General features: G+C 41.2%; 1 pseudogene; it reads right to left on the bottom strand.

The window, feature by feature from the left end:
- LOC130284533 (cytochrome P450 2W1-like) overlaps positions 1–27,148 on the bottom strand; it is a 56,843-nt pseudogene that overhangs the window by 7,956 nt on the left and 21,739 nt on the right.

Raw genomic sequence — 27,148 nt, 5'->3', positions numbered from 1 at the left:
GATTGGTAGTAGATTTATTAAGAAATCTTTCTGCGGATGGGTGCAATAATATTGTGTACGGAAGGCGCCCTACGAAAAGCGAATCCAGGTTTGGATGGCAAAATGCTTCCTAAATGGGGGTCTGATTTTAAAACTTTCCAGTGCTTGTTAATACCGATATATTTTCTTTTTATTTGTTTTCAATGTCTGTTTTTTCTTTTTTGATTCCCTTACTGTTAAAATGAAAAATTGTTTATAAAAATAAACAGTTATATAAAAAAAAATGTGTTGAATTAGTTTGTGCCCACCGGACATCCACCCAGAGTTTGGTGATTCAAGCTTCAGCATAACACCACCAGGTTAGCACAACTATATCGTTGCTGAGGGTAACCACCTTCCCATCAGAGTAACGGCACATGTTTTGCGCTTTTGTCTGCTTTTTTTCTCCTTTTCTAAGTATCTATGTATCTATCTATCTATCTATCTATCTACAGTATCTATCAATCATATCTATCTTATCTATCTATCTTATATCTATCTATCTATCTATCTATCTATCTATCGATCTACAGTATCTATCAATCATATCTATCTTATCTATCTATCTCATATCTATCATATCTATCTATCTATCTCATATCTATCATATCTATCTATCTATCTATCTATCTCATACCTATCATATCTATCTATCTATCTATCTTATATCAATTTATCATATCTATCTATCTATCTCATATCTATTTATCATATCTATCTATCATATCTATCTTATCTATCCTATCTATCCTATTTATCTATCTAAACACTTCCCTCCTAGGTCCATGAACAGAAAAAAGTTATCTCTATCCTTTGCATTGCGTTTTTTCAATACCCCTAAATGACGATCTATTCACCACCTAGGTGGTCAATGCATTACAGAACATTTATTGTTTCCAAAATAAAACTTAAGGCTGGGTTTACACATCGTAAACTGCATTTTTAGCCAAAAGCAGGAATTGGAGCCCCTACAGAGAAAACTATTATGGAAATATTTGCACTTTTTGGACCCACTCCTGGTTTTGGCTAAAAATAAGACTAATCAAAATACTGTCCAAAAAACTGTGAAACCTGCAAAAATCCGAGAACAATTCATTTGTTTGTCTTTCAGTCTAAGCAAAACATAATTTCTGTAATCACAGAATAAAGCAGTGTTTACCAGAAGAAAGAGTAGTAGTAAATATGCAAAATACAGTTTAAAGTACAAAATAGGCCAACCACTGACACACATACGACAGCCAACACAACAGAAACCAGTCAACAACTGGTTACCTGAATAGTGTAACAATATGTGACGTTTTTTTAATGATGTTTTTCAATAGTCATCAAAAACAATAAAGATAAAGAATTACCTTTGGTATAAAATAGTCTCTGAAATGGACATCTGCAGGTGTAGAATGTGGTAAATACTGGACAATGTTAGCATAGCGCTGAACTTCATGGACCACCGCCAAGCAGTATGGAAGGACTTTCTGGTCATTCCATCTTGGAGGACGCTCAAGTCCTATTACATTTTTTATTTCATCTTGGACTTTTTCTGCAAAATATAAAAATAAGTGTGATTTTCCTTTTATCTATTGACTTTCTGACATCCCCATTCAATGCAGAATTTATTACCTCGTGGAAATGATGAAATTTTTGACTTGCTCTGGTCATGTGATGATCGCACCGTTTTACTTCTTATCATCTGGGCATTCTTAAAAACTGTTAGTGCCACGTTCCACCATTTGCTTTTGTACAACTTGTTCTTAGCCTATAAGGAGCTGGGACTTTGGAAAAATGGGTCTGTAGTCTGTGCTGCTCCTTTGATTGTGGGAAAAGGGGAAATTGAGCATTACATCTTCTTTTTAGGGGAGGAGGGCACTTTTACTGTGCTGAGGTTTAAATAAGGAACACTATTACTTTGTGGGATGCAATTAAGGGGCACTTAGTTGGGATTTATATACTTAGATACACTAGGAGGGGCACTAAATATGCATATTTACTGTACAGTATAAAGGGAACTCTTAATTAGTAGTGTTGAGCGGCAAAGGCCATATTCGAATTCGCGAATATTCGCGAATATATGGACGAATATTCGTCATATATTCGCGAATATTCGCATATTCGTTATATTCTCGTTTTATTTTCGTATATGCGAAAATTCGCGTATGCGAAAATTAACATATGTGAAAATTAGCATATACAAAATCAGCATACGCGAAAATTCGCATATGCGAAAATTTGCATATGTTGATTTTCGCACGCCAGTCTCACACAGTAGTATTACAGTCTTCTTTACACCACACAAGCTGGAAGCAGAGAGGGGTGATCACTGTGATGTGTACTAAGAAAAAAAAAAAAATACCAATATTCGTAATTACGAATATATAGTGCTATATTCGCGAAATTCGCAAATTCGCGAATATGCGATATTCGCGAATAATATTCGAATTGCGAATATTCGCGAGCAACACTATTAATTAGTAGGGGCACTAAGTAGGCACTTTTACTGTGTAAACATTTACTATAAAGGGAACACTGTTACTGTGAAGAGTAATAAAGGGGACTCTACTACTGTGCTGTGGGCACTTTTACTGTTTTGGGTCACACTGTATTTAAAGCTTAGTGTTTAGAGACACTTTCTACACAGTGTGTACAGCACTTTTGGCCACTGGGTGTAGCATTTAGAGACACTTACTACACAGTGGGGGACATGTATCATTATTTGTGTATGGTAGAAGCAGTTTACCCCTTTTCCCGAATTCTAAATTATGAGCAGAAGTGTTAAATTTATCAATCAATCGCAATGAGCTTCATAAATTGCGGGTAAATATAGTAATTTCCTCAATCCACTCTTTGGAATATAGAATCGATGATTTAGAGCATCTTGCTACATTAAGTCCAAGATGGCTTATATTTGTGCAAAAAAAACAGCTCTAGCGGCAACATTTTTGGTGTAAAGGAAAAGTACGCAGATAATAAATCCATGTGTACTATAGATGTCACTCCAAGGTACCTTGATTCGATCACATCTGGAGGACATGCTCTACCAAAACGTGCGCAAAAATAAAAATGCGCAAAAAAAAGGCCTTGCGCTAAAATGTGCGCAAAAAAATACACACAAAACAGGGGTAAAATCTTTGATACATGTCCCCCAGTGTGTACAGCACTTTCACCACTGGGTGTAGCATTTAGAGACACTTACTACACAGTGTGTACAGTACTTAGGCCATTGGGTGTAGCATTTGGAGACACTTGCTACACAGTGTGTACAGTACTTTGGCCACTGGGTGTAGCATTTAGAGACACTTTCTACAGAGTGTGTACAGTAATTTGGCCACTGGGTGTAGCATTTAGAGACACTTTCTACGGAGTGTTTACAGTACTTTGGCGCATCAGGCACAGGATGGGATATTTTTGTAGAGGGTTGGAAATAGAACACATTGCCAATTCCTTTGAGGCTGTGGCCTTGATCGTCTGAGACTCTAGCATTGCTTCAAGAATTCACTGTTATTGATAAGTAATATTGAAAAAGCAAACTTGCTTAGTAATGGGGTGTATGGATGATACCAACATATATAGTTACATAGTTAGTACGGTCGAAAAAAGACATATGTCCATCAAGTTCAACCAGGGAATTAAGGGGTAGGGGTGTGGTGCGATATTGGGGAAGGGATGGGATTTTATATTTCTTCATAAGCATTAATGTTATTTTGTTCCAGGAATGTATCTAATCCTGTTTTAAAGCTGTTAATTGTTCCTGCTGTGACCAGTTCCTGAGGTAGACTGTTCCATAAGTTCACAGTTCTCATGGTAAAGAAGGCGTGTCGCCCCTTGAGACTAAACTTTTTCTTCTCCAGACGGAGGGAGTGCCCCCTCGTCCTTTAGGGGGGTTTAACCTGGAACAGTTTTTCTCCATATTTTTTGTATGGGCCATTAATATACTTATATACGTTTATCATATCCCCCCTTAAACGTCTCTTCTCAAGACTAAATAATTGTAACTCCTTTAATCGCTCCTCATAGCTAAGATGTTCCATGCCCCATATTAGTTTAGTCGCACGTCTCTGCACCCTTTCCAGCTCCACAGTGTCCCTTTTATGTACAGGCGACCAAAACTGAACAGCATATTCCAGGTGAGGCCGTACCAATGCTTTATAAAGGGGGAGTATTATGTCCCTGTCCCTTGAGTCCATGCCTCTTTTGATACATGACAATATCCTGCCGGCTTTGGAAGCAGCAGCCTGGCATTGCATGCTATTCTGTAGTCTGTGATCTACAAGTACACCCAGATCCTTCTCTACCAGTGACTCTGACAGTTTAATCCCCCCGTACATATGTTTATTCTTTAGCATTATTTGTGCATTACCCGCTTGTGCCATTGTACCGCCCTTGTGCAATTACATCAGACCACTGTGGCATTTTAAAGGTTTGCAGGACTGCATGGGATTTTGTGGGACCACCCACTCCTACCCACTCAAGACTAAAAACCGCCTGCTCCTGCAAGTTTTATTTTGGGTCCTTTGGGATCCCAATTCTTTTGCAGTCCTCTTCTGCATACCGCTTCTATTTCTTCAGATATTACATTCCTAGGACTTTCAAATCTGTGCCCTGCCATCATAGGCTAACATGAACTTAACTGAAAATCACAGAAAACATTAAAACTTTGCTTTAATTATATCACTTTAAAATATATAGACCATCAAAAAACACATATAACAATTCTGGCGTTGTACCCAAATATCGTACATCCAACCAGAAGAGACAACATTTTTTACATCTCGGTCATTCAGACCACTTTATGCTGCACCGCAACTAAGATAAGTTGGCCATTTGCAGACTTACAGAGAAGAAAACACAATCCCCCCATCCAGCAGCAGTAAAGCAATTGTAAACAAATTATAAAGGATATAAACAATATAAACAGGGTATCCTAGAATAAAGGATGGGTGTGAGGGCAGGGTAGGTATGGGTGGGACCTGGGGGTAGCACAGGCTGGATATTGAGTGCCTCTGTGGCTATCCTGACCCTAGGTGGTCACCCTACTCTAGGCCTAAACCTAGGCGGAGTGAACGCCCTGAAAAGAGCGGCCATGCTCTGGAACCTACCCTGATGTGCCCTAGAACACCCTATTTCAGAGACAATTAGGAAGGTGGCTCACTGTCTCACTGGGGCGCCCTGTCTAACTCGGTGGACAGGGAGGATGCCCTAACCTAAAATGGGAATAATATAAGGAATATATCATATAAGTATTCCACTGAAATGTTATGTCAGGTACCCGATGTGTATCATGTATAAGAGATGGATGGAAAAATTATTTGGAATCAAATCATAAAGTACTGAGCTATGTAACAATATATATATCTCTGTCAAGGTGACTCAGGTTAGAGTAATTATGTTTTTAGCAATGTATAGGCACAGACAGATATAGCAAAGATACCTAGTTGCTGTGGGCACAGACAGATAAAGCTGGAATATCTATTTGCTATACGCAACCGCAGCAGGTATCAATGGCAATGCTGCTCCACAAATCACTGCTCATTACACAAAGCTGGAATACCTAGTTGCTCTAGACAACCGCAGCAGATGTTAATGGCAATGCTGCTCCACAACTCACTGCTCAATACACAAAGCAGGAATACCTAGTTGCTATAGACAACCGCAGCAAGAGTTAATGGCAATGCTGCTCCACAACTCACTGCTCAATGCAGACCAGTGAGGAAAAAATACACCATTGGTTTCTACGGGCAACCAAAATGGTTCACAGCTCAGGGTAGATATAAACTGGGTGGCTTTCTGTGTAGCTCACCATTCAGAACCACAAGAATCAGGGTACAGTGTCATACAGAACATAAAGTTGCAGATATAGGTATATACAAAGGAAGGAGCCGTGGGATACTTATCAAGGCTGCTGGAGGACCGGAGGACCGCAGTACCTACGCGTTTCACCCCCTCAGTTCTTCAGGGGACAATGGAGGGGTGATAAGATGCAAGTGGACAATCCCATGATGGCGGATGGAGAGCAGTAGGGTGGAAGACTGCTGGTGGCCATGTTACACTGTGTCTCCCTGAGGATTAAATGGAGATCCCAGACCCTCCCCTAACAATGCTTTGTCCAATCACGCTGCTGTTTGAAAGCATCGGACTTACCTGATAAGTTCGTGCCGGCAAATGCATTGTACTCCGGAAGCGGCGTCAGACGCCGAAGTCCTGCTGGTGTGAAGCGCGAGATGCCGGAAGTAAACAAACAGCACGTGTATGTGCGCATCAGATGACCGGGATCCTCGCGTCATATGATACGTAACGTGGGACACAACTACCATAGTGGGTGGGTATAATGGAAGTGGCCTACTAACAGAGGTAGGTTAGAAGTGCGCATGCTCCATCCACAGTCCAAATGCTAAGTGTGAATATAAACCTGTTGTTCATAGAACTGAGGATGCAATATTGTGGATCATAATTAGAAGTTAAAAGATGTAGAGAAAACCACCTTAGATGAAAAAATGGACAAAAATAAGAATATGGGGGATATAGAGGTACTGGCTCACAGAGTAGGCACAGTTTCACGTTTCCACAAATAGGACCCTGTCCCTACTGTTACTCAGGGTCCAGCCTATAATCATAGACAGAACATAGATGGGTCTGTTGGTTCCGATTTGCACCAACTGATACTTTTAATAAGAAAAATAAACGTAATATTGTAAAAGATATAAGGTGGACCTAAAATGTGTCCAACATAAATACAGAAAATCGCACCTTTTTCGTGCCAATCGGCATGGAGTTTTGGGAAACTGTCATAATACCTATTAGGGCTCACCTATGCCATAGAATCAAGGATAAAGATAGACTGTTTACAGAACTGACCATTAAATGTAAGACGTGAAGGACAGAATTTCATTTAAACCTATTGGGCAGTGGATTTAAATTTATAGATCCAAAATGTTTCTTTCTGGAGTAGGCGACGATCTAAATTCCCTCCTATTGGAGAGGGACGCACTACTTCCAGAGCTGATAAAGAACAGGCTTTTGGGTTCCCACCATGTACTTCATGAACATGTTGCGCAATTGGGGTGTCCCGTCTATGGGAGATGTCGTTTATATGTTCGCAGATTCTGCGACGAAGCTCTCTTGTGGTTTTTCCAATGTAGCCCTTAGGAAATCCACATTGGCATAGGTACACCACCCCCTTTGTGCGGCAGTTCACGAAATACCTTAAAAAGAATTGTTCACCAGTGACTGAGCTAGTGTTACTTTTAGTTTTTCTCATGAACTCACAAGCTTTACAGCCACTACATCTGAAATTCCCCAGTATGCGGCGATTCAGCCATGTTCCCTGGGGAGTAGGCCTAGTGTAGTGGCTGTGCATAAGACGGTCCCCAAGGCTACGACCCCTTCTATATGTTACCAAGGGGCGATCAGACACCACTCTGTCTAGTAGGGGCAGTGGCGTCTCCAACATTCATATTTAGGGGGGGCACATTGGGGGCCAGTGACAAAAGTGGGGGGCAATTTTAAAACGTGTGTGTGTGTCTGTGTATGTGTATATATACATATATTTATATATATATATATTTTTATATATATCATAAATAAATAAATATATATATATATATATATATATATATATATATAGAGAGAGAGAGAGAGAGAGACACACACACATACACATACACTGTGCCGAACATGTTTAATTTAAAAAAAATTAACATTTTGTTTATTGTTGCACAATGATAATTTTTTTCCGTTTTTGCCGTAGTTTTTTGGGTGAAATGACTGATGTCATTATAAAGTAGAATTGGTGGTGCAAAAAATAAGCCATCATATGGAATTTTTAGGTGCAAAATTGAAAGGGTTATGGTTTTTAAAAGGTGAGGAAAAAAGTGCAAAAACGGAAAAACGCTATGTCCTTAAGGCGTTAAAACTATACAACATAGTGGGAGCAGGCACTGTGCATACACATACGCCTTGTGTCCTTAGGTCTCATTTACATGGACGGATCCTCAGCATATTTTACACTGCGGATCCCCCGCCAATGGACCCTACAGTGCTGCCTCCATCTGTGCTGCTCAAAACAGCCATCCTCCGCTACGAGCAGACACGCTTTCATGTGTATACTCACACACATCGCGGCTGCTCTCGGCCTAGCTCAGAGAGCAGGAGGAGCGGCCATGATGTGCGCGAGTATACACATGAAAGCGTGTCTGCTCGTAGCGGAGGATTGCCGTTATGATCAGGCACAGATGGAGGCAGCACTGTAGGGTCCATTGTCGGTGGATCTGCAGCGTAAAATACTCTGTGGATCCATCCCTGAATGAGCCCTTAGGGTACGTTCACACGTACAGGATCTGCTGTATATTTTCTGCAGCTGATTTTGCTACCTATTGAAGCTAATGGGTTGCAAAATCAGCTGCACAAAATATGCAGGAAAAAATTGGCAGCAGATCCTGTACATGTGAATGTACCCTTGAGGGGTTAATGATAAACAAGCAGTGTGTTCACATCTTTTCCTTCCAGAGGGGTCACTTTCCCTCCTCCAGTGTCCACAGGTCTCCAACAGGTCACATTACCAGAACAATTTATGGAAAAATGGCGGCAAAAATTGCGCGGTTTTACTGCGATTTACGAAAAATCGCGGGGAAAAACACGCAATTTTGCCGCGATTTTTCCCAAAAATTGTTGTGATAATGTGACCTGTTGGTGACCTGTGGACACTGAAGGAGGGAAAGTGACCCCACTGGACTGCTACTATACACATGACCCAGCCCCAGGATATACTGCTGATCAGGGGGGAGAGAGGGAGGACACGGGACATCACTCACCTCACATGAAGCTGCTCTGTGTTCCGGAGGCCTGTCAGCTCTTGGCCCCCGTCCTCTCCAGTGCTGGGGGCGGAGCCATCATCAGGTACCTTCATCCCTGCTCTGCCTGTCTCTGCTAATGATATGTAGACCAGGAGCAGCCAGGGATATCCCCAGCAGCTGCAGCGGGCTTTTTATCCAGCCGGTCAGTCCGCCCCTTGCCCCATACTAGTATCGGGACAGCCCTATTTATTTTAAATTGGGGGGGCACAAGGGGGGGCACGGCTTGATCTAGGGGGGGCCATGGCCCCCACCTAGCGACGCCACTGAGTAGGGGGTCCGCTTGTAAAATTGACAAGTGTTTATTGAGTATATTCAGGATAGATGATCTTCCTACATCAAAGGTTCCTATAATTCGGGTCGCCCCAGTTTCTGGTTTCGGTGGATTTGATGTTAGTAATTCCATTCGTTCCCTACCCTGGGCATGCTGGAATGCCTTTCTCAGGACATCCATCAGGTATCCCCGTTGGAGAAAGCGATTTCTCAATTTATTGGCTTCTCTATAAAAATCCTGATAGGAGGAGCAATTGAGTCTCACCCTTAGATATTGGCCTTTTGAAATGCCCTTCTTTAGGGCCGGAGGGTGAAAGCTGGACCAGTGCAATAGGCTATTGGTTGCTATAGGTTTACAGAATAAGCTGGTAGAGAGACCTCCATCGGGATTTTTGAAGACCGGATGTCCAAAAATGAGTGTGTTCATCCATTTCATGGGTAAAGCTCAGACCTATACTGTTGTTGTTGAGGGATTCCATAAATAACAGAAATTGTGACCGAGTACCAGACCAGAGAACAAAGATGTCGTCAATGTACCTGGCCCAAAGTAAAATATGTGGGGACCAGGTACATTCGTCCAGTGGGAAGACCAAGGTGTCTTCCCACCAGCCGAGGAGGAGATTAGCATATGTGGGGGCACAGGGGCTCCCCATCGCGGTCCCCCTGAGCTGGTGGTAGATCTTCCCATCAAACAGAAAATTAATTTAACAATGAACATGAACTTAACCAGTGATAAAGCTGTAGGGATCAAAGCAGTTGTAACCAGGTCCGTAAGCCAGGGGACCTACAAGTTCCCTTCACCAAACTAAAGCTGGTTGCTGCTCCCTGGCACAGTGTAGCCGGGTCCCTATTCTGACTCCTCTTCTTCTGTCTTTAAGTATGTGAGGAAAACGTTCTAATTTGCTGGAGTGAAAAAAAACATGGTAAAAGGAATTGTCAGGATTCGGCAGGCTGGAGGTGGATCCTCTGTGTCAGAGAGGGATTGGCGTGGACCGTACCAGTGGATCGGTTCTAAGTTGCTACTAGTATTCACCATAGCCCGCCGCAAAGCGGGATGGTCTTGCTGCGGCAGTAGCAACCAGGTCGTATCCACCGGTAACGGCTCAACCTCTCTGACTGCTGAGACAGGCGCGGTACAAAAGGACAAGGCAAGAGCAAAGTCGGACGTAGCAGAAGGTCAGGGCAGGCAGCAAGGCTCGTAGTCAGGGGCAACAGCAGAAGGTCTGGAACACAGGCTTGGGACATACACAAAACGCTTTCTCTGGCACAAGCAACAAGATCCGGCAATGCTGGGAAGGGGAAGTGAGGTTATATGAGCAGGGAGCAGGTGGAAGCTAATTAGACTGATTAGGGCCAGGCACCAATCATTGGTGCACTGGCCCTTTAAATCTTAGAGAGCTGGCGCGCGCGCGCCCTAGAGGGCGGAGCCGCGCGCGCCAGAACATGACAGCCAGGGACCGGGACAGGTAAGTGGCTTGGGATGCGATTCGCGAGCGGCCGTGTCAGTGCAGCGCTCCTAGTCAGCGGGTCAGACCGGGGCGCTGCAGGAAGGAGAACGCCGCGAGCGCTCCGGGGAGGAGCAGGGACCCGGAGCGCTCGGCGTAACAGTACCCCCCCCACCAGGTCTCCCCCTCTGTGTGTATGCTATGTATATAAACTTTTGGAGGAGATTTCTGAAGACCGATGTAGAGGAAGAGTGCTGCAGTTGCCCATAGCAACCAATCACATTGTTTCTTTCATTATTCAGAGGCCTTTTTAAAAAATTAAAGAAGCGATCTGATTGGCTGCTATGCGTATGGTCAACTGCAAAACTACTCCTCTACACAGGTCTTGATAAATCTCCCCCTAGGTCTATGCTGTGTACATATACCATGTGTATATATACTATGTTACTGTGTCTATATAACTGTCTATATACATATTATGTGTGCTACTATGTGTGTATACTGTACAATATGTTGGTATATTAATGTGGTATATTACATGTTTTGTGTGAATACTATGCACCATGTACTATGGGGGGGGTTCAGAGATGGAGTTTAGGATTGATGGGGCTTTTTTGCACCGCATAAAATTTTGCACCGCACGCGCATGTGGTGTGAGGGGTGATTCGGGGAATTACCTAAGGCCGCACAAAAACAAAATATACCACTGACTCTGGCTCTACAGGGAAGAGGGAAATCCTGAGAGGATCCCTAGACCCTGTGACTAGTTGTGGTACCACAACCTTGAGGGTGGAGGCTGGGGGAAGTAAACTGCCTCCAAGCTGAATGGCGCAATCCTGGCTTAGCAATCAAGAGTAGCAACATCATCAATTTAGGTAACATCACACCCTCACCAAAAAGAAGCAGTTCAAGCCATCACATCAAGGGGGAATTAATTCAAGGGGTTATCCACCTTAAAGGAGAACTCCAGAACATAAGAATTGTCCCCCATAGTGCCGGCAGTAAAAAAAATTAAGGTGTACATACGTTCCTCCGTTCCCCCGGGGCCTTGGGTAACTGGCTCCGGCCTCCGCCGTGATCCTCTTCCTGGTTGCCGGTGGTCGGAGAGTCTTACTGCGCTCAGCCAATCAGCGGCCGCAGTGAAGTCCCGACTCGGCCGGCGATAGGCTGAGCGGTAGTGTGACGTTTTCGGTCCCGGCCGCAGGTGCCGGTGTAGTGAAGAATTTTGTGTCCTGAAGCGTTTTCACACTGCCGCTCAGCCTATCGCCGGCCAAGTCTGACTTCGCTGCGGCTGGTGATTGGCTGAGCGCAGTATGATTCATCCGACCACTGGCAACCAGGAAGTGGATCGCGGCAGAGACCGAAGCCGGTTACCGGAGGCCCCGGGGGAGCGGAGGAAGGTATGTACATCTTAATTTTTTTACTGCCGGCAGTATGGGTGACAATTTTTATATTCGGGAGTTCTCCTTTAAAGTGATTTTAATACGTACCAGCCAGACAATTGTAGCCATGCTTAGGAAGGATCCATGCTTATCTTGGGGCTAAATGGCCATGTTATGAGATTACTAAAATGCTGTGGCTATCTTTTTGTGAACTGATTATTTCCTGTTGGAGTCCGTTCCCTTAAACTACAAAAGTCCATGATTCCTTGTTTGTAAGTGCTAGTCTCGAAATGCGTTTGTTGGCGTAATAAATGCACAGTTTCACTATACCACGTGTACTGTAAAGTCTTTGGACATGCATTGGCCGGACATTTTAGAAGTTTTCTCCTACTGCATTCCTGATCAGCGTGGGGTCCCAGATCGCCATTACCCGGGTGGCTGCACCGTGATTTTATGCTATGAGGCTAGGATTCCAATGAGGTTTTTGCACTGCTTTTTTTAGGCATAAAATGCCGGAAAATCTGCCACTGTTTTTCCCTGCGTCTTGGCATTTTTCTGGCGTTTTGTCTTGGGTTTTTACCTTTGTGTAGAATTTGCCTTTTTTGGATGCGGTAGGGATGTAAAAAATGTAAGACCACTGGAAACAGCATGTCCGCATGGTAGCATGGTACGGTGACGGACATGCTGTTTCCAGCGGTCTTTCATATGCAGATACATAGTACATGTTGAAGTCTGCAGTATGCGCCCAGTGCGGCAAGTGATGAATCTGACGTATTCATCCGGATTCTCCCATTCACTGTACATAGAGTGAAGCCTGTCAGTCATCAGCAGATGGGCAGGGGAGTGGTGCCTAATAAATATGCTGGACTCCTCGCTCACAGTGGCTTATGTAAGTTTGACAAAACTACTGTACATACTTGCAGAAGCGACAGACCGCTGTAAACAGCATGACTGTCTATATTGTGCTGCCCTCAGCAACAGCAGCATGTTCTGTCTGTAAGGTTCCCTTTAAAAACACAGTGGTCCCCGTTTTGTCAGTCAGATATGTATGTTTTTATGCACCAATTACAGTAACCCCCCGACCTACGATGGCCCCGACATACGATAAAATCGACATACGATGGCCTCTCAGAGGCCATCGCATGTCGATGTCAGCATCGACATACGATGCTTTTATATGTCGGGGCCATCGCATTAACTGCTATCTGACAGCGCAAAATGCTTAAGCTGCTGCCGGATAGCAGTTTAAGCATCCCTGGCAGGTTCGCTTACCTATTCCCACTGCTCCGGGTCCACTTTGCGATCCTCCGGTGTCTTGCGCATCTTCTCCAGGGTCCGGGCCTCGCTTTCCGGCATCGTTATTACGTCACTACTCACGCCGCGCCGGCGCAGCAGCGTAATAACGTCACCAGAAAGCGAGGCCCGGACCCTGCAGAAGATGCGGAAGAAGCCAGAGGATCGCGAAGAAGACACCGGAGCAGTGGGACAGCATCGGGAGCCCCTGGGACAGCATCGGGAGCGGTGAGGACCTAGTCCAGAGCGACGGGGACAGGTGAGTACAGCTTCCTATACTTTACATTGCACGGATCCCTCAACATACGATGGATTCGACAAACGATGGGTCGTTTGGAACGAATTACCATCGTATGTTGAGGGACCACTGTATATCTTCCCATATAATTTATAGATAAGGCCGGCCGCTCTTCTATGGTCCCCTGCACTGCCACATATATACACCTATTCATATTTCCCACAGAGAGTTGTGATTGGCTGGAACCATCTGGCCAATCACAGCTCTCTGCGGGAAATATGAATAGGTGTATATATACGGCAGTGCAGGGGACCATAGAAGAGCGGCCGGCCGCATCTATACATTATACAGGAGGATCACAGCGGGTGATCTGTCAATTAGTACAGGTACTGCTACTCCCATCATGGAACAGTGTGTTTCATGCTGGGAGTAGTAGTACTACCTAAAAATTAAAAAAAAAAATTGTGAAAAACACACACACACTGCATTTTTATTATTGTCGGCTACATTTTTAATGCCCTGCCTGCAAACCTAAATTGATCCCTGTTTAAAAATGTAGTTATAAAAACAGAAAAATGTTGATAAATACAATTTTTTCCTTCACTACTGTATCTTTTTTATAAGTTTTTTTTAATGGTACCCTACAAATTTTTTTTTAAAAAGGTATCTCCATCAGTTAAAAACCACCAGCAAAAACGCCAAAGTTAAAACCAACATGGCGTTTTTCTTGGCGTTATTGCTCTCCCATAAACTTCTATGGGAGTAAAATGCCATGATTTCTGTGCAAAAAACGCCAAACTAGGATTTGTAGGGCGTTTTCGAAAGCCAGCCTCTGAGCCCAAAATAGCTGAAAAATGCCCAAAGTATAAAAAAAAAATGCCAAACTAAAAAACGCCAAGTGGATCTGGCATTTTGCAGTTTACTATTGACTTGCAGCTAACATCTGGACGTAGCGGTTTTTTTCGCAAAATGGGCGTTTTTTATGGCGTTTTTGCTTGAAAATTGTCAGTGGAATTCCAGCCTAAGAGGTGGTTGTGTCTAACACACAACCTGGAAAGGTGAGCATAACTGCCACTCATTCCTTGCTTGGCACATTGGTTCACCTGTTTTATCAGATGTACTCTCCTATAAGAAGCTCTGCTGTTTTTTGCACAGATACAGCTCTGGTTTGTAAGTGTGAGGTCACTTCTTTCCATCCCACACATCAGCTTACCCACCCATTGAAACACACCTGTGATCTCTTCAATGCAATAGACCAGTGTTTCTGACCATTGGGACTCTGGCTGTTGCAAAACTACAATTCTTGCAGAGTGATCTTTCTCCCACCCAGCGGTCGCTCCAACCATTGATGCAAAGACAGGCTCCCTTTCAGAGGCGTAACTTGTAGCTTCTGGGACCCAATACAAAATCTGCAACAGGGCCCCATGTGCCAATTATAATACGTGTGGATCTTGTTCGTTTTGCACACACAATGGGAAGCAGAAATGTATTACCTTAGGAGGTTTTGACCTAACTATTAAACAGTTCTTTACATGCAGGACACCATTTGTCGTATATTGCCTCATTTGCACCTGCGGGTATTTCTACATTGGCAAGACGATAAGAGGTAGGAGCTCCACGCCTGATCGCCCATATGATAGAAGCCCACAACAGTGATCCTAATACACTGAAGTTTTTTGCCATTGAAAGAATAGAGAGATCCAGACCAGGTTTTACCAAAGATCAAGACCTTCTCAACAGAGAAGCTTTATGGATCTTAAGAACAAATGCCACCGGCCCGCTCGGCCTGAATGATAAATACGAGATGAGCGCACTCATATAGATCTCTTCACTGAAAATTCAGGTGAAGACTAATGAGTGCGGTCATTCCTATATCTATATAGTAATCGTAAGATGATTATGATGTTTTTAATGTGTTTTTTTTTATGCACATTTAAGTAGGTGTTTCTTTGTTTGGGAGTTACCATGGTGACCCTTACCTGTTATAAGCACACCTCTTCCACTACGTCATTAAGCACCAGCCTGACGAAGCGCTTCAGTGCAATACCGACCTGTCACTAAGCTTGAATACCCCCTCACGCACCATACTGCTCCCCTGTCTGTATCCTGCCTTCATGTTGATATGAAATAAAGAAGTCCCTGTACTACAATACTGATGAGTTGCTCTGCTTAATTTCTTGGTTTTGGAACCAATTATAATACTGGTCTCTTATAGGGCATATGTGCTTTAGGGCCCCCTTAGGCACCAGGGCCCCAATGCGACTGCTACCTCTGCAACCCCTATAGCAACGCCCCTGCTCCCTCTAAACACCTAACTAGTGATGTAATGTCTCGGGCCACACTGCAACCTCGGAAAACCTGAGACGACACTCATTTTGTGTGCTGTTAAAAATGAACCTTGGGGCTATAATCACAAAGGAGTTTCGAGACCACCAAGTAGAGGTACATACATTTTATTATGAACTACACTACCTTTACAGCCCCCGTAGCATAAAAAAAAAAAAATCCCGGAATACCCTTTTAAATGTTTGACCAGATATAGCAGATCTTTTATAAGTTTTCTACATTCCGTGAATAATCACATAAATATCCAAATGGCCCTCAGCAGAAAAAAGGTCCCCCACTCCTGATATATGACATTATTCACTTACTCTGTATCTCAGGATATTTCATCATGAGCAAAACAGCCCATTGTATTGTATTGGATGTCGTCTCTGTCCCGGCCAGCATTAGATCAAATGTAGAAGCAAACAAGTTCCTTTCTGTGAAGACTTTCTCTTTTTCATCTGTTACTATTTCCTAATGGACAAGGACACATAATAGCGATATTATATACATGACACAAATCTACATGACATATAGCAGTGTTTCCCAACCAGGGTACCTTTAGCTGTTGTAAAACTAGAACTCTCAGCAAGCCCAGATAGCTCTTGACTGTCCGGGCATGCTGGGAGTTGGAGTTTTGCAACAGCTGGAGGCTCCTTGGTTGGGAAACATAGTGTATAGAGACCACTAAACAGGTATGGAGGATAAAATATCATATCATTCCAGAACATGTGTTATTATTCAAAAAGAGGAATCAGCACTGGATCAGCTCTAGTACTGTGCAACAGTATCCAATAGCTTGCCACAGCTACAATCCATACATCCCAACCACAGATGCAGCACTAGTTACGAGGTCCAGGCTTAAAAGAGTACTCCGGCGCGCACTTTTTTCCTTTTATCCCGTCCGGGCTTCAAAATAAAAGAAAACACACTTTCTCTTACCTGCATACGCTCCCCCGGTGCTCCGGTACAGGTGTTCGGTCCCCGGGCTGTATTCTTCTTACTTCCTGTTAGCCCGGCACGTCACACGGAGCTTCAGCCTATCACCGGCCGCAGCGATGTCCCGCCTCGGCCGGTGATAGGCTGAAGCTCCGTGTGACGTGCCGGGCTAACAGGAAGTAAGAAGAATACCGTCTGGGGACCGAACACCTGTACCGGAGCTCCGGGGGCTCGTTGGCAGGTAAGAGAAAGTTTGTTTTCTTTTATTTTGCAGCCCGGACGGGATAAAAGGAAAAAAGTGCGTGCCGGAGTACTCCTTTAAGTCTTTAGTGTACTCAGGAACACACATGCACAATAAAGACTGCATTATACTGGACCTCGTAACTGGTGCTGTATCTTTGGTTGGGATGTACAGAACACGTGGTAGTTACAATGATGAGGCCACTGATTTCCATTCACATAGTGTCCTTATAATTCTTTGAACCACCAATTCACATGGACAATATGTTATTATATCTTACATATTTTATCATTCTTATTGGAGTAATTTTTAGGGTTATGCCCCTTTATATCATGCTAGGGTTTGTACAGTGCTTTTGGAAAGTATTCAGACCCTTTCACTTTTTCACATTTTGTTATGTTGATGCATTGTGTCACAATAAAAAAAAAATCAAGTACACAGTCCAAAACAGTTTATGCCCGGCACTGCACTTCCACTATTACTCTTTTTCCGCCAGGCTTATCCACATAAAGACCCTCTCAGTGCTCACATATAAAAGTCGTAGATGTATGCTAAGCATAGAAAAGCAGAAATGAAGCACTCACCAGGTCAGAAGGTAAATCGCCAGCTTCTTTTATTTCATGTGTAGCTTACAGCGAAGTGGTTGGTGCGAGGGAGAGCGGACAGGTGTAGCAGGTGGGGGAAAAGGAATGGGCCACGGTCCTTTATCGTGCTTGTGCGCTTCATCAGGGGCCTGACAAAGCGCGCAAGCGCGATAACGGACCGTCGCCCATTACTTTTCCCCCACCTGCTACACCTGTCCGCTCTCCCTCGCACCAACCACTTCGCTGTAAGCTACACATGAAATAAAAAAAGCTGGCGATTTACCTTCTGACCTGGTGAATGCTTCATTTCTGCTTTTCTATACTTGGCATACAAAAAAAAACTAAGTTTTCCAAAAATCCATTTGCACTCCTCATTCTTATTCTGGCGTTTTTTTTTTTAGACTTTTTTTCCCCACTGAAATCACCTGCCGATTGTGGTTTTGTCAAACACACACATATAAGTTTAGAATATTTGTTAAAGGGGTACTGTGGTGGAAAACCAATTTTTTTTCTAATCCATTGGTTCCAAAAAGTTTAAACAGATTTGTAAATTACTTCTATTTAAAAATCTTAATCCTTCCAGTACTTATTAGCTACTGTATGTTCCACAGGAAGTTGTGTAGTTCTTTCCAGTCTGACCACAGTGCTCTCTGCTGACACCTCTGTCCATGTCAGGTACTGTCCAGAGTTGGAGCAAATCCCCATAGCAAACCTCTCCTGCTCTGGACAGTTCCTGACATGGACAGAGGTGTCACCAGAGAGCACTGTGGTCAGACTGGAAAGAACTACACAACTTGCTGTGGAGCTTACAGCAGCTGATAAGTACTGGAAGGATTAAGATTTTTTTTAATTATCGGATAAGGGATAGGGGATAAGTTTTAGATCGCTGGGGGTCCGACCGCTGGGGCCCCCCACGATCTTCTGTATGGAGCCCCGGCTCTCCTCCACAGTGGCACATCACAACCCCTTTAAATTGGATACAAATATTAGATAGAAGCAACATGAGTAACTTTTACACAGGAATATTAAACTTTTGTGCCATCTAGTGTTTTAAAACTATAATTACATTTGTTTTCTATAATGAAGAATACACATTAAAATAACACTTTATTCAGGCTCTTTACCCTTTCATCTTTCTGCATGAAGGCTTCAAGGAACGTCCTAAAAGAATTTTCAAATTTAACTTCTTTTGCTTCCTTAAAGAGAACCTTCAATATTTAATTTACTTGTTTAACCTTGTTCATAACTAGTTCCGGTTCTTTACAAAAATATTTCAAAATTGGGAAGGCATTATACACCTGGAAGAGGAAGACATATAAGAAAAAATATATATGATCCGCAGGTATCTGTAATCCATAAAAAAAAAAACATAAGACAGTGATATATGGGAGCGTGACTTACTATATATGTAACATGAGGATGCTAATATACTTGTATACTGTGCATATAAATAATGCTGATCCCAATGTGGATGGTGAGGCAAGGCTGTGATTCATTTTTTTTGTATATAGAGGCACATAAAGCATGACAATTACAGTCACTTATAGCACTAAGCAAGCTAAGTGTGTATATGTATATTAGCAGAGTATCTGATGTTGTCTGGTCTTCCTACCTAAACCTTTTGGGAGAGGATAAGCAACAATAATGCTCTCATCCTCAAATCCCATCCTCTTTATCCCGGCCTCACATCCTATCTGCACTTTCCGACCTCATATACCATTCTCATATACTGACTTTACACCCACACCTCACATATCATCCTCATATCCCAACTTCATATCCCATCAATATATCCCGCTCTCATATCCCAACCTTATATCTAGTTCTCACATCCTGACCTCATGTTTCCCTGTACCTTCCCTGCCCTGTCAGCCATTGTCCCTCAATGTCCCCAGGGCCCCCTATAGTTGTTTCCCCCATGTAAATAGGTTATGTATTATATTGTGTATTGTACCTTTAATAAATGTACCATGTGATTGTTACCCAGGAGGTACTAGTGACCAGCTGACCACAAAGGTGACCTATGGGCTCCCTGCTGGTCTCCCCCATATAAGCCCTGGGTGGAGCTAGCCTCGGTCTCTTTGAGCTCTGGTCTCTCTTTGTGCTGAGGTCCAGTCCAGTCAAGTCGTGTCTATAGTGTGTGTCCAGAGCAGTGGAGGCCTCAAGTCAAGTCCTGCAGCCTCAAGTCAAGTGCTAGTAAGCTGAAGTCACTGTCCTGTCAGTCAAGTCACATCTTCTGTCTGCTCAGCGTGGCCTGCACTAAATTCTCCTGTCTACTACAAGTCCCAGCAAACCTGCGAGGTCTTTGTGTCACTGGTCACCTCCTTGGGCCCTGGCTGAACTGTATAGACTTTAAAAACTGTCTACCCTCAGTAAAGCTACCGTTGTCCGTAACTTGGCATCAGTGTCTTCATTGCCCCCGTGCTTAGCCCAGGATCCAGCAGTATACCTTCGGGTGTTTAAGGCTAAATCACTCTCCCCCAACCCCCCCCCCCCCCCCCCACCTCTCCCCGCATTTCTTCGGGTCTCAAGCGCTGCTCCGGGTCCTCTGTAGTGACACACTTCTTTTTAGCAGCTGGTTGTCAGTTGCTTGTTATTTCCGCCCCTTCTCCTCACATCTGCACTAACCTGTCACTCACAGCAGTGCGTCTGACAGGATTTGCGATCTCTGCTCGTTTATTCAACCTTATATATATATATATATATATATATATATATATATATATACTCTCCTGGTATATATATATATATATATATATATATATATATATATGTGTGTATACAATTTACAGTACAGTATCCTTATCATCATATTATTGTCACATATATGTTTTCAGTGACTTTATATATTTTAGAGTATATATATATTTTCCTATACCTTCCTCAGATTTATATATATATATATATATATATATATATATATATATATATATATACATATATTATCTTCTGCTGTATCCTTGCTTTCTACCTATATCTTATACTATATAGTGAACAATATATATATTAGGTTAATTTTCCTATACCTTCTCCAGATATACATTATTTAACACATTCATATTCATATTCTATAACATGTCTTCTGAATGTGATATTAATAAATCGCCTGTCTCTGGCGAAAAAGAGAAAAAGATATGTTTGCTGACGATCAATTGCAAAATATGGTAGACTTGTCTGTGCGCAGTGCTTTCCAATCTGCCATGTCTACTATCAAAGATTCTATATCTAGGACGGTATCCATGTCTTTAGCTCATGCCTCAGCTCCTAATCCTATGCAGGTATTAACTACTACTCCTTCGGACAAGTTTTGGTCCACTGATGACTTGGTGGCAAAACTAGCCTAAGGCTTTAAGAAATCAGGTAAAGCTACTCATAAGAGGAACTTTATTGAGGTTAACCCCTCTCCTTCTCTCACAAAAATTCCCATAAAACACGGTAAAAAGACCAGTGATATATTGCAACTTTGACGCAATGAAGATGCTGCAAAAGTACATTCAAAACCCTCATCCCGAGAGAAAGGGCATATTGTACGGGCAAAGATATCTTCCTTAAAGGGGTTATCCAGGAAAAAACTTTTTTTTTATATATCAACTGGCTCCAGAAAGTTAAACAGATTTGTAAATAATATACAAAGTGTATAACCAATCCTCAAGGATTCTACCCCAAAAGGTACATAATGATGTTTAAATAAAATATCATAGGATGCTTTAGTTAACAGTTTTTATTCAATATATAAAATTGTATAAATAAAATAGTATTTTGTACTATATATCCTCTGGCACAAAATATATCATGTATTAAAGGATGAAGAAAACCACTGGGCCCTAGTGGTGACACACCCCCTATATATAAAAATCTAAATGGTGAAAAAATAATGTAAAATAATTTCCAGCACTCTGGTGACCTTATTATGTATGTGAGGTCTAATTAAAAAAATTCCGGTCTGAAAGATTATTGAAAGTCTGTGAAAATTATTATAAGTCCTTTGCTGAGCGATGTTACAGTCTTTGCAAAAGATATTGTAGAAAATAATGTATCATTACTGTTGTAACTTGTAGCTGGTTAATAAAGTTACTTAGTTGAGCTCAAACAGATAGTACTGCTGGTGGTATAGCTCACCCGCTCCTGTGGGACTCTGCGTACAATTTCCTATATATATACCACGTGCGGAGGCATTGGTAGAAGGTGTCTCTGCTGGCAGAGCGGATACCTTTGTGGGTGCGCTTGGCAGAGCGTCTCCCCTGACCTCCGTGCTGTTGTTACAAAGCGGGTACCGCTGGATGGTATGGTGTCCCTCGTGGTGTAATGAATGGAGTCCTGGGCGGCTGAGCAGATGGATCTCTCACAGCAGGTTTTCGGCTCAGATCGTGGCAAGAATAGAGAAAGTCCGGAACGGATTCAAAGCTGAAGTTTTGCCGGTCTCAGTCTTTTCCAGGTACTGGTGCCAAATTCACACTTTGTATATGAGTGCGATAATGTAAAAATGTCCTAGACGCGTTTCAGGGTTCTATTGCAGGTAACGCACGACCCTTTCTTCAGTAGGGATTAAAAGCAAATATATATCACAGCTTTTCCTATGGGCCATTTTTATATGGTGGTGCACATTTGGATATAATTACATATGGGTCAGAACTAATAACTGGCTTGGACTACATACCCCCTATGAGGATAGTATCCTGATTCAAGTTATCTATGGCCCAATTCACATTGGGACATAGCGTTTCTTATGTCTTAATTCACATTCTAAAATAAGATATTTCATTAAATAATACTAATTGCTAAAATAGGGAGTGAGCAGCTTAGCAACAAAATATACATAGACAGATTGTAATGTGTATACACACAGCTGGAGTAAAAATAAAAATAAAATACTTGTCAGCTATAGCTAGATTTACATGTATAACGTCAGTACATCGATATAGTTAGATGTAAGTCGTATAAAAGGTTATCAAATGCATACTAAAATAAAATACACATATGAAAGAATATATAAAAATGATAATAATAATAATAATAATAGGAATTGAAGATAAAAATCAAAAAATTATACAATGTAAATAAGAATAAATAGATGAAATAAAATTAGATATAATAAAAATAAAATATAAATGAAAATAAAATAGAAGGAAAGAAAAACAAAAATTTTAATAAAAATAAAAATAATTAAGAATGAAAATAAAAATAAAAGCAAAATAAAATAAAAATAAGATATATTTATATATATATATATATATATATATATATATAAGTAAAAATAAAAGATATACATTTATAAAAATATAAGACCTCTTTCTATCTTGTGCATAAATTGGAGACGGAGACCAGGATCTTGTGAGACTGAGGGGGGTTTGAATAGTCTCCAGTGGGCGCCTTCGATATAATATACAAAGGGGTGCACTGGCTACAAGGCAAACCCCCTCAAAGGAAACCAAATAATTCTAAGCTTGAGTTCAAACCGTACGGTTCCAGGGTGCCAAACTCAAAACATTTTTTACTTTCAGCTTTAGACATCTGAATCATGTAACTCCCACCTCTCCAATTTGGCTTGACAGTCTGGAAACCTGTATACACTAAGCTTGATGGGTCTTTTTTATGAAATTTAGTGAAGTATACTGATAACGGATATTTTAGGTCTCCTTTCTTTATATTGTTAATATGTTCGGCAATTCTCATTTTCAATGGTCTTTTTGTTCTGCCCACATATTGTTTGTTACAACTGCATTTTAATATATACACTACGCCTTTTGTGGTGCAAGTGATAAATTCATCTATTGTCCATTTAAAACTATTGCTTGTGGATATGATTTCAGAAGTCTTTCTGGGTCCTGTGGTATTTTTACAATTGTTGCATTGCCCGCAACGGAAAAAACCCTTTGTGGCCAACTATGTTTATTTTTCCTTTTGTTTTATGGGGGGTTTGATAGATGGTGCTACAAGTAACCCTAGATTGGCTGCCTTTTTATAGACTATTACTGGATGTTTTGATAGAAGGGTTCCTATTGTTTTGTCCTCTTTAATTATTTCCCAATGTCTAGATATGATTTTTTTTCTACTTTTTTGTAATGTCCATTGAAGGGTAGAATTATTTTTATATTTGGAGCGGAGTTACTATCTTTCTGTGATTGTGGTTCAAAGAATGTTTTTCTGTCCATTTGTTTTACTTTTTCTAGGGAAATTTCTAGTGTTTTATCTGAATAACCCTTTCCCTTAAACTGTGTTGTCAACTGCTGTGCCTCCTCAAAAAATTTGAAGTCTTCTGTGCAATTGCGTTTCAAACGACGGTATTGCCCCGTTGGTACATTCAGTAACCAGTGGGGCAAATGGCAACTTGTATAATTGATATAGCTGTTTTTTGCAGTAAGTTTTTTGAAGGTACTGCAGAGCAAAGACTTCTCTGACGCCCTAATCTCCAGATCTAGAAAATCAATATGGGTACTACTACCAGTGAATGTGAAAGACAAGTTGTGATCATTGGTGTTCAAACTGTGAATAAAAGATAACAAATCATCATAAGGCCCATCCCAAATAAAAAAAAATGGCATCTATATATCTCCGCCAGAGCACCAGGTTCGCGCCAAGCTTGGGGATGATGGTATCCTCCTCCCATGCCGCCATGAATAGGTTGGCATTGCTTGGCGCGAATCTGGTGCCCATAGCAGTACCCGTGATCTGTAAATAAAAATCACCCTCAAATTAAAAATAATTGTGTGTTAAAATAAATGAGATTGCCCGTGTAATAAAGTCCACCTGTTCGGTTTTAATATCACCTTTTTCTAAAAATCTTCTGACTGATTCTATACCTTGATTATGTCTAATTATAGTGTATAGGGAAGACACATCCAGGGTGACCATGGCCTGGACGTGTCTTCACTATACACCATAATTAGACATAATCAAGGTATAGAATCAGTCAGAAGATTTTTAGAAAAAGGTGATATTAAAACAGAACAGGTGGATTTGTTAAAATAAATGAGATTGCCCGTGTAATACACAATTATTTTTTCTTTGAGGGTGAATTTTATTTACAGATCACGGGTACCGCTATTGGCACCAGATTCGCACCAAGCTATGCCAACCTATTCATGGTGGCATGGGAGGAGGATACCATCATCTCCAAGCTTGGCGCGCACCTGGTGCTCTGGCGGAGATATATAGATGCCATTTTTTTTATTTGGGATGGGCCTTATGATGATTTGTTATCTTTTATTCACAGTTTGAACACCAATGATCACAACTTGTCTTTCACATCCACTGTTAGTAGTACCCATATTGATTTTCTAGATCTGGAGATTAGGGCATCAGGGGAGTCTTTGCTCTGCAGTACCTTCAAAAAACATACTGCAAAAAAACAGCTATATCAATTATACAAGTTGCCATTTGCCCCGCTGGTTTCTGAATGTACCAACAGGGAAATACCATTGTTTGAAACGCAATTGCACAGAAGACATCAAATTTCTTGAGGAGGCACAGCAGTTGACAACACAGTTTAAGGAAAAGGGTTATTCAGATAAAACACTAGAAACTTCCCTAGAAAAAGTAAAAAAAATGGACAGAAAAACATTCTTTGAGCCACAATCACAGAAAGATAGTAACTCCGCTCCAAATATAAAAAATAATTCTACCCTTCAATGGACATTACAAAAAAGTAGAAAAAATCATATCTAGATATTGGGAAATAATTAAAGAGGACAAAACAATAGGAACCCTTCTATCAAAACATCCAGTAATAGTTTATAAAAAGGCACCCAATCTAGGGTTACTTGTAGCACCATCTATCAAACCTCCCATAAAACAAAAGGAAAACAAAACATGGTTGGCAACAAAGGGTTTTTTCCGTTGCGGGCAATGCAACAATTGTAAAAATACCACAGGACCCAGAAAGACTTCTGAAATCATATCCACAAGCAATAGTTTTAAATGGACAATAGATGAATTTATCACTTGCACCACAAAAGGCGTAGTGTATATATTAAAATGCAGTTGTAACAAACAATATGTAGGCAGAACAAAAAGACCATTGAAAATGAGAATTGCCGAACATATTAACAATATAAAGAAAGGAGACCTAAAACATCCGTTATCAGTACACTTCACAAAATTTCATAAAAAAGACCCATCAAGTTTAGTGTATACAGGTTTCCAGACTGTCAAGCCAAATTGGAGAGGTGGGAGTTACATGATTCAGATGTCTAAAGCTGAAAGTAAAATTTTGGCACCCTGGTTTGAACTCAAGCTTAGAATTATTTGGTTTCCTGTGAGGGGGTTTGCCTTGTGGCCAGTGCACGCCTTTGTATATTATATCGAAGGCGCCCACTGGAGACGATTCAACCCCCCTCAGTCTCACAAGATCCTGGTCTCGGTCTCCAATTTATGCACAAGATAGAAAGAGGTCTTATATTTTCATATTTTTCTATCTTTTATTTTTACTTTTATATATATATATATATATATATATATATATATATATCTTATTTTTTTATTTTACTTTTATTTTTATTATTATTATTTTATTTTCATTATTAATTATTTTTAGTTTTATTTTTGTTTATCTTTCATTCTATTTTATTTTCATTTATATTTTATTTTTATTATATCTCATTTTATTTCATCTACGGTATTTATTCTTATTTACATTGTATAATTTTTTGATTTTTATCTTCAATTCCTATTATTAAGATTACTATTATCATTTTAATTTTTATATATTCTTTCATATGTGTATTTTATTTTAGTATGCATTTGATAACCTTTTATACTACTTACATCTAACTATATCGATGTACTGACGTAATACATGTAAATCTAGCTATAGCTGACAAGTATTTTATTTTTATTTTTACTCCAGCTGTGTGTATACACATTACAATCTGTCTATGTATATTTTGTTGCTAAGCTGCTCTCTCCCTATTTTAGCAATTAGTATTATTTAATGAAATATCTTATTTTAGAATGTGAATTAAGACATAAGAAACGCTATGTCCCAATGTGAATTGGGCCATAGATAACGTGAATCAGGATACTATCCTCATAGGGGGTATGTAGTCCAAGCCAGTTATTAGTTCTGACCCATATGTAATTATATCCAAATGTGCACCACCATATAAAAATGACCCATAGGAAAAGCTGTGATATATATTTGCTTTTAATCCCTACTGAAGAAAGGGTCGTGCGTTACCTGCAATAGAACACTGAAACGCGTCTAGGACATTTTTACATTATCGCACTCATATACAAAGTGTGAATCTGGCACCAGTACCTGGAAAAGACTGAGACCGGCAAAACTTCAGCTTTGAATCCTTTCTGGACTTTCTCTATGCTTGCCACGATCTGAGCCGAAAACCTGCTGTGAGAGATCCATCTGCTCAGCCGCCCAGGACTCCATTCATTACACCACGAGGGACACCATACCATCCAGCGGTACCCGCTTTGTAACAACAGCACGGAGGTCAGGGGAGACGCTCTGCCAAGCGCACCCACAAAGGTATCCGCTCTGCCAGCAAAGACACCTTCTACCAATGCCTCCGCACGTGGTATATATATAGAGGAAATTGTACGCAGAGTCCCACAGGA

This window comes from Hyla sarda, chromosome 8 (genome assembly GCF_029499605.1).
Source record: "Hyla sarda isolate aHylSar1 chromosome 8, aHylSar1.hap1, whole genome shotgun sequence".
Classification (NCBI taxonomy): domain Eukaryota; kingdom Metazoa; phylum Chordata; class Amphibia; order Anura; family Hylidae; genus Hyla; species Hyla sarda.
This window is presented reverse-complemented; position numbering and strand designations above follow the sequence as displayed.